The sequence below is a fragment of the Ceratotherium simum genome, chromosome X (genome assembly GCF_057802395.1).
Source record: "Ceratotherium simum simum isolate JZ-2026a chromosome X, ASM5780239v1, whole genome shotgun sequence".
In the NCBI taxonomy this organism is placed as follows: Eukaryota; Metazoa; Chordata; class Mammalia; order Perissodactyla; family Rhinocerotidae; genus Ceratotherium; species Ceratotherium simum.
The window spans coordinates 47732314-47746010 of NC_141940.1; the positions used below are offsets into that span (position 1 = coordinate 47732314).

At 36.4% G+C, this 13697-nt stretch overlaps 1 protein-coding gene across 4 annotated transcripts in view; it reads right to left on the reverse strand.

The window, feature by feature from the left end:
• DIAPH2 (diaphanous related formin 2) overlaps positions 1-13697 on the reverse strand; it is an 825716-nt gene that overhangs the window by 296747 nt on the left and 515272 nt on the right. The gene's annotated exons all lie outside the window — the stretch shown is intronic.

Below are 13697 nucleotides of genomic sequence, written 5' to 3' on the forward strand. Positions count from 1 at the left end.
GAATGTCACCATTTTATTCAGCCATTAGTTCAAATGAATCCATTTCTATTTAAATTTATTGATGGAATTCCTAATATTTCATTCTTTAAAATCTAATTTGAAGATTAAAGAGAAACTAAGGTTCAAAGAGATCGTATCTTATTAATGCATGTTCTTGGCTATATAAATGATTTAAGGTTAAATTACATAAAAGGATCAAATATTTTTCTTTTGTTTAAATATCCTGGTTTATATAAACCAACATCTATGGTAAAAGTTCCTGTCTTTAGTACTTTTCATACTCACAAAGATGTGAAAAATAACTGTTGATAAATAAAGATAATTTAGAGCAACCCCTAGCAAACACATATGTGCAGACACACCCACAAAGCTTCAGCCTGCCCTCAAACACTATCATTAGTTGCTTTAATTACCCCTAACATTCTCTGCACTTTTCTTTTTTTCTCCTCATTGACAACCAATAATTTTAAGTATTCTATTCAAACTGCTCCTAAATACATGCACACTTTCCAGATCTCTCCTGATGTCTTCTTTTCACAGAGGTATTTTTTTTTAACTTATACAATGTTATAGATACTCTATTACTGCATGACTGCCAATTACGTATGAAGACACTTCTATCAATATCAACGGGATTGGGCAGGGTTCTAGCTGAAAAGACAAGGCAAGTCTTAGAATTTGAGAGGTAGCCTGTGACACTGGCTTTTCAATCCAGGCCTCTGAAACACTGTTCTTTTCATTAAAGGACCGTGAAACAGAAATAGAATAATATTACAATTCTTTTTTATTTTCTAAAGTAAATTTTGGTCTCATTCAGAGGTATATCAGAATTACAATGAAAAATTGAAGAGACTGACAAAATCAATCCTCTGGCAAATTTCAGCCAAACTCTTCTGATACAAATTCATCACACTGATGCCAACACCTTTATAACTCAACGAGGAGAAATTGTCTTAAATATACATGGAAATTCAAGACACTGAAAATCAAACACCAACACTAAAGACAAATTATTTTTTTTCTTTTAATCTGTCATTTCAAAAAGCTCTGTCCAATTTAGTTCCATTTGTTTAGATCTGACAATATCTTGGAAATTATTCTTTATTGGAGAAGTTTAAGAGAGTTTTTTGTCTTGCCAATAATTTGCTAATGGGTTGGCAATCATCGCTTGCCTTATTTAAAGAATGAGTTTGCTGTGCAGGAAATCATTCTCTCTGATCAAATTTTTTTCCTTAGGTTTTTCCAGTAGATTCTCGCTAATTATTCAAAAGGTTTCTCCTTCTTCCCTTTTTTGACTGAAAAACTGAAGATATAAATTGACATGTTGTTTATGTCATTTAGGTTTCTTGGAAGAAATAAACTCATAATACCTTTCTGCAATAAACAAATGTGCCCACAGGCCAGGTTTAGGTGACAATAGTAATCCTCCTACTAAAAGCAATAGTAATTCTTGTAGTAAAAAGAGGATGATGATGAAAATCCATCTGCTGAAGGTTCAATACAGAAACTGCCTAATCAAGTTTCTATGCACACAAAAGTCTAGTTATCTCAAATAACAAGAGACAGGATTTTTAATCCAGTGAAATTGCTTTTCACCCTAAAGTTGAATTCTGAATAAAACAATATTTTCTAGACATCTGTCCTCCTCTATTTCACATGTCAAATCTTTAGTCCTCTATAAATCCCTCCAGACTTCTAGTCCAAATTCTCTACCATTGATAGGCACTTTTGTTTGTTTAAGTGATCTTCCACATATCACCTTCTGCTTTGAATGAGATTTATTTTTGTTTCATGTACATCAACACAGAGTCTCCACTATAAAATCTCAAGCTACTTAATGGTAAGATCTGTATCTAATTCTTTGTTTTTCCCCTCAGTACTTATCACACATGGGATTCATTAAATGCTGGTTGAATGAATACGTAAATTTCAAGAATTTTTGGTTCAGATTTAAATGTATGCCCACTTCTGCAACTGAATGTGCATGTAGAGGTTAGACACAATCATAATGATTGAAAGTTACCCTGTCAAGTATTATGCAAGTATGGAAAGGAAACAGGAAGTTGAAGTCTGTCTAGTAATATGTAGCGAAGGCAGGGTTGCAGGAAGTGTTTAGACAAAAGGGAAAGTGAGGAACTGTGATAAGGAAGAGAAGCAAGGGACACCTTTTTTTATTAGGCTCCTCTATTCTTCCTCTCTAACGAATTATTAATATTATGCCTGAACAAAAGGGAACAGAATACTAGAGATGTAATAATCCAAGGATTCTAGCCCACATGCAAATTTATGGCGGCATTAAACAAACAATACCATTATATAAAATGTATATCCTCAAATTGGTGGAATTATGGTATTTTAGACTTAGAAGTGACAGCAAAGGGGATTTGGACCAGCCTCTCAAGTTGGAGAAACTCAGGTTTCAGACTCATAGTCTACGTTCCTAGAAAACAGAGCCTAAGACAAAGCTTGTACGTTAAGGCCTTACTGGGGGGTGAGAGTAGGGTACACTCCCATATAATCCCAGGGAAACGAGCATGAGAGAAAAGGGAAGAAAGCAAATACAAGAGAGTAAATTACTGAACTGCCACAGCTTTACAACAAATACAGCTCCTCGCTTAGTGTCTCAGGTTGTCTCCATCAGGGCCAACGTCACAGGCACGTGAGCTTTGTAGTTGCACAGGGTCTCATGCTTAGAAGGGTCCTGTGCTTTGTTTAAAGCTTTGTTGTCACCGTTTTGAAATTCTTAATCATTTTTTAAATGGGGCTCTGCATTTTCATTTTGCACTGGGGACCCCTAATCCTGTAGTCAGTCCTGGTCTCCAAATAAGACAAATGAAACAACCGTTACTTGGAAGAGTTAGTTAGAGGGGGTGAGCAGTTCACCTACTGGCTCCTTCTCATTTTCTATTCTCTCATGGGGGAAATTCGGTTTCAAGGGGTGTTCACTTCCCGCTCTGGCTGGGGAGCAAGACAAGTGACCCAGGCTTTGAGAGTGGGGTGGCACAGAAGGGGTGTGCAGTGAAGCTAGGGTGGTACATAAACTAGATCCAGAACAGAGGATTCACTATATCCTGAGTGGCTGATTCCCTTTGTGACACTTGATGTGATTAGAAAAATTTTTGTTTACTTATAATCAAAATCAGCCTATTTGAACTCTTCTTACCCACTAGTCCTCATTTTGCGTTGTAGCAACACTGATCAAGTCTACTCCCTATTTTACAGGAAAAGGGTCACTCGCATCTTCTTGATCTGTCCAGGCTACCAACAGCCAGTTCCTTCAACTAGTCTTCCTAAGGTTTAAGGGTTAGTCATTACTTAAGCTTTTAAGTAACAACTAAAATTTACTGAGTACTTATTATGTGCTAGACATTATTCTAAGTAGTTTTATGTATTAACTCATTTAATCCTCACAAAAACTCTATGAGGTATGTACTGCTCTCAATTAGGGGTGTGATATGAGCCAAATGGTGTCTTTTCAGGAAATCGTAAATGTAAAGCTGTGTCTCCAGTGCCTGGAAGGCCAGCAATTTGAGATAAAATCTATACCCATTGGCACAAGGGCATGTCACTTATATTTGCGGACAGGCACGGTCTTAGGAGTTAGATCAACCTAGGTTCTAATCTCTGCCATACCAACTACCAGTTGGGTTACCTTGAGCCAGTCACTTAACTTCTCTGGGTCTTTATTTCCCGATTTGCAAAATGAAGATAATAATACCTTCCTTAAAGAGTAGTCATTCAAGTTAAATGATTTGATAAATCCAAAGTTCCTATCATTATACCTGGTACATGATAGGTAATCTATAAATATTTATTCTATATTCCACTACCCTTCCCCCATACCCTACCTTCCAACAGACAAATTCTTACTGTATATGTGCCACCAAGAATTAAACAACAATTTAGATGTAATCTGAACAAAAAAAGCAGTCATTCCCTACCTGCTACCCCACTATGGCCTAACTTAATTTAATAAATTCTTTCTAATCAAGAGAACTAAACTTAGACTGTGTTCTCTGTTTGTACGTTTTACAACAGAGAACATTGTAGGGTACATGGAATTTTAGGTCTGAGAACCAGTGACAATTATACTAATGAACAGCCAATCTGTTAGAGATATTAGCAAGTTCCAAATTTAAAGAATATTTCTGGAAATTAAAACCTGTACAGTAGTTTGTATTTCTCTGGAGATATTTAAGTTAGTTATTTTGGCTTTGTAGACTTGTCTAAAAGATAACAGATTTTTTTTTAAAAAAAGTGTTAGAAAAGAATTAACACATGTTTACCTGTCTGATTATTTGCCTTGAATACATTCGCTTCAATCTTACGAGTTGGGAGTCCATGTCGATTATTTAACTATTTAATTGGGTCCTAGCCTACATTACTTCTAATATTTCTTGAGGGTGTGTGTGTGTGCGTGTTTGTGTGTGTGTGTATGACACAGAGAGAGAGAGAGAGAGAGACAGAGTAGATGTAGTGTACCTGGAGGTCTGAGAACATTTAAATATCATGGTGGGTTAGAAATGCTGGTCTCCTGCATAGCCTCGGCCTCAGGGTATTTTTTTGTGCCTGTCATTCTATTAGTTCACTAATATAAATTAGGGAGTCTTTAATGACAGTGCAAACATTTTCTATCTGAGTGAATTCCCACTACAGGCATTTTCAATGACTGATTAGTCAGTCTGGTGGCACTTTAATTTTTTTCTCTCATTTCATTTTTTACATCTGCTACCGAATTACTGAATCTGAATTATAACACTAAAAAATTAAATTATAGCTATCGGGTTCTTTATTATAGCTTTCTTCCTTGTACTCCATAAATAACCTTTTAAGCTCAGTACACTCTCTTGAGTTATTTGTAGGAAGAAACTTTCCTCACAAATCTTATTTATCTACTTACTTCAGTTGAAAAATATACATATACTTTTTTTCTGGCTTCAAGTAAATATATGAGAGTGGTCTGATCTTTATTCAAAACATTTTAAATGACAGACTTGCTCTAATTCATAATTTTAAGAAAAGTATAAGGTAAATATTTTAAGTGAGATTTTAAATGGAAAGACTCTTCAATTACATAGTATATAAGAGAACTGATATGCATTTAAGGGAAAAGAAAAATCACAGTACTCTGGTGACATTCTCTAGACCATGAGCAGAATGTGCAATTTTATGTAAATATAAAAGCTTTTCCAGGAACTTGAGAGATTTTTTCTCTGAATTAAATATTTCTATTAATTTTACCCATTGACAAAGTAACTGAACACTTCTTACAGCCTTGCTCTAAGAAAGGCCAAAAATTTACTCTTGCAAGTGTATATGTGAATAGGCCCAAACACGATTATAAGCACCCTGTAATTTCCTTTAACTGAACATATTTAGTTGAAGAATTACTAACAGCTGAGGGGCACGGCATTGAAGTGACTCATCCAGAAATCATATGTAAAAAAGAATAGGATGGCACAAGCAGCCTGAACAGGCACAGCTGTATTCTTTCTCAAGTGCATTTATAAGTTAATAGTTTCATTTTATATGAATGCTGTACATGAAAATGAAGCAAATGTGTTTATATAATAACAATAGCAAACGCTCATCACTGTGGACTTCTTAGGCCCCCAAAGAAAATAAGTGGTAAATGGCACCCAAATAAGAAATTCATATAAGGAAAAAAAAATCTGTAGAAAATGACTGATTCTTAGGGGGAAAAAAATTATTAAAAAGTCACCTTAACAGAAAACACAATTTAACTAGAATCCTTTTTAAATGAAATTCAAAAATATATGTGTTCCCAAGTGCCATCCCTTACCCCTCTAACATGTGCCCTTGGGGATAAGGTGTAGTTTTTCTCAATTGGATTCATAATATGGCCTGAATTGATGCTGAGAGCAGAGGAACTTCTATCAGAAAACATGAAAACTGCTTTATAAACCACATAAATATTAACTCTAAAAACTTGACCAAGCATCTTTCAATGTCTGCATTCATAGATTTGTACAAGTTCTCAACCTGAAAACCTCAGTCTGAAGTTATTTTTTTTTCAAATAAAGAAATGGAGCCTTCTAACAAAAAGAAAAGAAAAACAACCTTACTAATAACTATGGAAGGTATAGCTAAAAGACAGCGGGGATAAAGGAGGAGGGAGGCAAAGTCTGAAATCCTCTGCATAAAGATTTGCAATAAAAAATTCTGTGACCTGACCACCAAACCACCAGCAGTGGACAGTCAAGCTGCCTGTGAAGAATCACAGTTCTTTCTCACCTGCTGTCTCTTCTGCAACTCTTATTCTGCCTGCAGCAAATAGTATGTGCGAGTTTTTAAATCAAAGGCTGAAAAACAAACTGAAATCCCCTACTCTTGTTGGCAGTCTTAGCTCAAGGCCAGGATTGGGAAGTACATCAGCAAGCTGAAGCTTCTATAAAGCGAAGCTGGATAAAGCCTTGTTGTTCTCATTATTTAGCAGCTTTTTTAAAGCTCATTTGTTTTCCTTGCAATATAAGATGCCTCACTCATCCACACCTCAAACTGAAATAATTTTAATGGGTCAAGTCAAGTCTTTATTGAGCTGCAGCTGAGCTAGGCTGAATTGTTCCCCCCTGGAGATTTTATGAAAATGGCTGGAATGGTATTCTCCTCAACAAAAAAGCTTGCCAGAACCTTCAAATGCGGATCAATCCTTTATGACAATCCTTTACTAATGTCTTCACTTGTCAGATCTATGCCATGCATTCTTCTTTTACCTTGGAATTAGAACACTAATGGTCAAAGGGAACCTTGTGAAAGGAGGCCACTTAATATTACAGTAGGAGGCCTTAAAAATAAATCAGTAAAATTATGGAAAACTAAGGGCTATGGAAAATGTAGACTTGTTGACCAAGACTAGTAAAGACAAAATATTAATTTACGAAATGTTAAATTACAAGTTGGTCAAATTTGGAATTTTGAGTATATGTTTATATATGTGTTTAGTTTTGAGCTGTAATAATTAATATTATTGAAAAAAATCACAAAGAAAAAACACGGAGAAAACAATTATATTCAACATCGTCAAAGTTCTGATAAACCAGGTGTGAGAAATGAGCACTGTTCATTTCACACCAAGACAACTACCTGCTTCTTTTTTTTTTTTTTTTTAAGATTTTATTTATTTATTTTTTCCCCCAAAGCCCCAGCAGATAGTTGTATGTCATAGCTGCACATCCTTCTAGTTGCTGTATGTGGGACGCGGCCTCAGCATGGCCGGAGAAGCGGTGCGTCGGTGCACGCCCGGGATCCGAACCCGGGCCGCCAGCAGCGGAGCGCGTGCACTTAACCGCTAAGCCACCGGGCCGGCCCTCTACCTGCTTCTTGAATAAGCATTCACAAATGCTTTTATCTGAGCAATCACTTAATGGCTGCTTTATTAACATGCCCTTACTCCTGGTATATTATATCCTTAATAAGGTATGGAAAGATTATATGGATTGACAAACCATTTGAATACTTTCTTCCACATGCTATTTGACAAGAATTAAATACATGTAGATAGTGTCGTCATAAAACTATCATGCTATATTAAAAGAATGTTAGCCTTCTTGAGTGTAATTTTTGCGAAAGTGGCCAAGTTTTCCATGAACTGTATTCCTGAACTTATCAGGAAAATTAATGGGACTATACAATTTGGCATAGTTATTCTTGCACTTTTTGGAAGTTTTTCTGGAACAAGTCTAATGTGTGAAGTCCACAGGTATGTACATATACAAAGCCATCACCTTTCACCCACATTGAATGCAGGTTGTCATGAGATCAGTGTCAGTGCTGAGGTCATACTGCTGGAGTCATTAGAGTCCATTCCACATTACTGCTGCCCGGATTAGCAGTTCTTCTGCTTGGTAGTAGGGTTACAGGTCAAATAAAAGATGCTTGGAAGGGTATAGTAAGCTTATGGTTACATTTTCCTTATTCATTAACTGACTGTGGATACTAATAGGATCACTATATGCCCACAGATAAGAGAATGGCAATGTAAACTAAAGCGATTACGGGATATAATTGTAATAATTTCTGAATTCCTCACCATTGAAATCAGTCCATAAAAAAAGCAAGGCTTTATCTGGGTATTATCATCTCATAAATCTATTATACCTTATGTATTTTTGCCTAATAAACAAACAATGGATTAGAGGAGGAGAGAAGGTTCAGGAGGTAGGCGTGGCCTTCTAGGCCATGATAAGGGGTTTAGGTTTCACCCAGAAGAGTAGTGGGAAAGCACTGAAGGGCTTTAAGCAGGAGAGGTTGATTAAATTTACACTTTAGAACAGATAACTCTGGCAGCTCTGTGGAAAATGGAGGGAGGGGGTCTAGAATGGAAAAAAAAGAGAAGAGTTAGGAAACAATTATTATGATCTAGACAGGAGATGATAGTGGCTTAGACGAGGATGCCCAAAGATGGTTGCAGAATGTATTTTAGAGGTAGAGCTGACTGGGCTTGGGGTGGATAAAATGTGAGAGGTAAGGAAGAGAGAATTGTTAAGAATGATTCCTGGGTTTCTGACATGAACAACAGAAATAGAGATGTCTGGAGGGGAGATTTGTGGGGAAAGATCTAGGGTTTAGCTTTGGACCTACTAAGTTTCAACTGTATGAACTCTCCAAGTTGAGACTGCAAACAGGCAGTAGGATACATGGATCCAGAGCTCAGAAGAGAGGTCTAAGCTGGACGCAGGAAATAGGAAGGCATTTGCATACAGATCCTACTTTAGAACAGTTACATTGTTTATTACATTACTATGATATAATTTAGTCCACAGTTAGTTTTCTGGCTGTATAAATCTAGGTAATAATTCCTGCATCCCTGACTCATTCCAAGTACAAACATTTCTAGATGTTGGTTAAGGTCATTTTCCTCCGGGCTATGCTTGTAATTTATTCCTATTTTTCCTCTTTACTGCTTTTCCGTGAGTTACTCTAAACTTGCACAGGTACCATGGATATTCCTATTAAGACTTTTTTTTCCCCCAAAAGTCTCGCTGTTATACTCCTCTTGAAACAAATGTTGCCAGTAACAACCGCACAGCTAATTGCATCTGGAGGAGGAGGGAGCACACTAAATCAAAAAGCAGCCGGCCTTTAAAGCACACAGCCATGAAAATATCTGCCTGAATAGCCTCTAAAGGAGAAATTTGAAAGACTCGACTGTTTTTCCTTCATAGTGCACACAATTGGCACATGAACGCTGGTACAAGGGGAAGGGTTATGGGTAGTTTAGCCAACACAAGACTGTGTAGGTTTCATGCTTCTTTGGTCCCTCTCTTCCACTGGATCCACTTGAGGTATTCAGAGTAAGCATGTCTTCTTCCCGGCTGTAACTCTACAAGGTTCTTATAGGGTATCAAAATTTCAAGCTTGCACTGTTCGTTGTTTTCCTTTGAATGGTCATTGCAATTAATTGCTGAGTTTCATATCAGTGAACTGTTCTTTTAAGGACAACAGGAAAGCTTACCTGTATTTTAATCAGAGTAGAACAATAGAATTACCGCTCCTGAGTATACTGAGTGGATGGGGAGATACTGCACACATCTGCTTTAGTTCCTAAGTCAGTAATTTTGATACTGCCCTGGATGTGAGAAAGTCTTTCTAGAAGCTCTCCCTTTTATTTTTTTTTCTTTTTTCTTACAAATCTAACTTTCCATCAATTTCAAAAGGTCCATCATTGTCCATCCCTCCAGTTAGTCAGCAAGTTACACTTGCCATTGCAATCTCTAGCCTTCAGTAGTCTAAAATAAAGTTTTAACAATTATGGTCCTTTTACCTAAATTATTCTGCCAACTTGTAAAGGATTTGGATATGTTCTATGGGGCCAGTAATGGATAAGAAAACTCAAATAAGAAACCCACCCAAATGACCACGACTTTCAACCTGGGACAACTAGAAATTAATGTTGATTATGTAGGTCTACCAATTTCCCATCAAATATTTCAACATCACAGTTGGTTGGCTGCCTAAAAGTTGCAGAATAACATTTTTTAAGATGTGATCACAGGAAATTCCATCCACGACACACAACCGGATGTCATGCTGGTAATACTTACTGACAAAAGAGATTTGGCCCTGGACATCACATATGTTTTTCCAAAACAGTTTTTCTAGTAGCTCAAACTAACCAAATATTATAAAACATGTTTCAATATTAAAAAAAAAAAAAAAGTATCCAACCACAATTAATACTAGTTTAGATAATGTGGTAAAACACACCTAGCAGAGTGCCCAGCACACAGAAGGTGCTGACTAAATGCCAGTTGAACCTGAACTGGAATCCAAATGAACAATATGTCCTACCAAATAGTCCTCCCAGAAATACGCATCCAAATGAGTGAATAATGGCATCATAAAATCTGGTTCCACACTATGCCAGACTTATCCTTTAAAAACTAAAACCTAATTTTGTCACCATAAGGCTTAAAATCTTTCAGTGATCCAGTGGTGTGCTGTTATGGTAGAAAAAATACAGCCTTTGGAGTCAGACATACCTATCTCGAATTCTTTCTCCACTACTTACTGTGTGATTCTGGGCAAGCACTTAACCTTCGTGAACCTTACTTTCCTGATCTGTGAAATGGGGAAAACAATTATAACCTCATAAGGTTGTCATGCTGATTAAATGAAATAATGTATGCAAAGCTCTTACCGTATAAACTAGGACATTACAGAACTCGATACATGTTAGTTCTTTGTATGCTCCTGTCATCTATAGGATCAACAAGTCTAAGGCCTGTAAATACATGATTTCTATTTCCCTATCTTTGATTTTCATTTAAGGCCATCCTCCCACACTTCCTCAAGGCTTGTGAACTGCCATAATGAACTGCTCTTTCATGTCTCCCTCCCTTGGTTCACATTTGCTCTGCCTGGAATGTCTTGCTGCTACTTTGGTCTGATGAACACCCATTCCTCTTCTGTTTTTTAAAGAATATAGCAACTTTTAATTATTTCTTTGTGGAAGTTTTAAACATGGTTTTTATGTTTATGAAAGTTGTACATGTACATAGTTTAAATTGTCAAATCATTTGATAAGTCTGGTTATGAAAATAGCACTTGCTGTCTCCTGCCCCATATTTCCCGCTTCCCAGAGGCATTTACTTTCTTTTAGCTGATTAAAAAAAAATATTTACCTTCCACATTGCAAAAAAAAAAAGGGGCCAGCCTGGGGGTGCAGCGGTTAAGTTCCCATGCTCCGCTTCAGCAGCCCAGGGTTCAAAGGTTCGGATCCTGGGCATGGACTGACACACCGGTTGTCAAGCCATGCTGTGGTGGCATCCCATATAAAGCAGAGTAAGATGGGCACGGATGTTAGCCCAGGGCCAGTCTTCCTCAGCAAAAAGAGGAGGATTGACATGGATGTTAGCTCAGAGCTAATCTTCCTCACAAAAAAGCAAAAACAAAAACAAAGTTAATGTTACTAGCTCTTACTTTTTTTTTTGGTTGTTGTTGTTGTTGTTTCCAGTTTTATTGAGATATAATTGACACATAACATTGTGTAAGTTTAAGGTTTACAATGTGTTGATTTGATACATTTATATATTGTAAAATGATGACCACCATAGTGTTAGCTAACACCTCCACCCCATCACATAATTACCATTTCTTTTTTGTGGTGGAAACATTTAAGATCTACTCTGTTAGCAACATTCAAGTATATGATACAGTATTATTAGCTATAATCACCATGTTATACATTACATCCCCAGAACTTGTTAATATTATAACTTGAAGTTTGTGCCCTATGAACAATATCTCCCCATTTCCTCCATCCCCCTCTCCCACCAGCCGCTGGTAACCACTACTCTGTTTCTCTGGAATGCCCATTCTTCTTGAGGTCAACTCCTCTCTGAAATTTTCATGTCTCCCCTAGACATAGTGACTCCATTCCCACTGCTCCTATAGTACTTTTGTTTGTTTTAGGATGTTTTTCACTACAATTTAATAGTTTATATGGTAACTTCTCTCAAGAGAATTTTAGTTCATTGAAAGCAGAGTGAGATTTTAACAAATATCTTCCTATTCTCAGGCTATAACACTGAACCTGCCATAGAATAAGTGCTTAATAAATTTTGTTTGAACTGAGACACCAGTGTCCCCATTTATCCAATTAGCAAACATGGTTTTAAAAGTATAGACTACCTTGTACGGCTGAGGGTACAGTTACAGGAAGTCTCATACAATGTTAACAGAAAAAAAAATCACAACTTTTCTAGAAAAGAATTAGAGAGTTAAGAGGCTTACAAATATTCATAACCTTTGACACTGTAATAGTAGTTGTAAACTGTCTTCAGGAAAAAGGCTGAAAGAGAAATCAGGATTTTTGGCCCAAGAAAATCATACCGTCTTATTTAAAGTGGCACAAAAATGACAACCTAAATGACCAGCGAGAAGGGAATAATTAAGTAAAAATTTTAGTGCAATGATACGAATGATAATTAGACAATAATGTGAAATTCATGAAAATTTTGTAATAACTGAAAAATACTTGTGAGTTCTTTCACGTCAAGTGAAAAAAACGTCATATGAAAGTTTATATGCAGTATGATCTTAACTGTGTAATGTATTTTGTTTTAATAACCTCTTTCTAAATGAAAAGAAACTCCCTAACTTTGAATGGTAGCCCCACATTACTCACACTTTCATTCTGCATTTTATAGGAGGTAGAATGTTAGAACTTAGGGTGAGCTGCTGGCCAACAAGAAGGGAATGAATTTTTTTCACTGTAGAGAGATTCTCTGAAGCAACACGTAAATAAACAAACAAAAATTATTGGATATACCTTGGGTTCTGAATAAATGAACTATCTTAGAGGCACAAAGGTTGTTTTAAATTTGTTTTCTTCTGTAAGACCCAAATAAATGTCTATGTTATTCAGAATTCTTAATCTATTCAAATATGCTCCTGAAAAGTCCCTCCACAAAGGGACTCATCAAATACACAAAGAAGGGCCACAGATATTTTTGCGCAATTTAAATAGCAACTAGTCTCGAAAGTCATGCAAAGAAAAGCTGTTGAAGATTTTCATTCTTCTACACAGGTGAGAAAACATTAGGCAAAGTGAAAATGAATAGAAAGCCCAGAGACTTTTAAGTATTCTGGCAAAAATATATACAGGAACATATACATACACATCTGGTCAAAGGCCTCTTGAATTTTTCAAATGCCTCATGATCATTTATGAAATAAGGGAAAGGAAAGTGAAAATGGTCAAAAATACAAGTACTATGAGATAATATCTTGCATACTGTATGTCCTCAAATATATATACATATAAAATTTGGGTATTCTAGATCAGGGGTTGGCAAACTACTGCCCTCTGGCCAAATCTGGCTTGCTGCCTGTTTTTGTAAGGTCTGTGAGCTAAGAATGCTTTTTACATAAGTGGTGGAAAAAAAATCAAAAGAATAATATTTCGTGACACACGAAAATTATATGAAATTCAAATTTCAGTGTCCATAAGTAAAGTTTTATTGGAGCACAACCAGGCCCAGCCATTTACATATTGCCTATGGCTGCTTTGACACTACAGCGCAGAGCTGAGGACTTGTGACAGGGACTCTATGTGCTCCAGAAAACTTAAAATATTTAATATCTGGCTCTTTAATGAAAATGTTTGCTGACCTGTGTTCTATTTTTCTTTATTGAGATATAATTGACATATAACATCACTGTCTTAGTTTGAG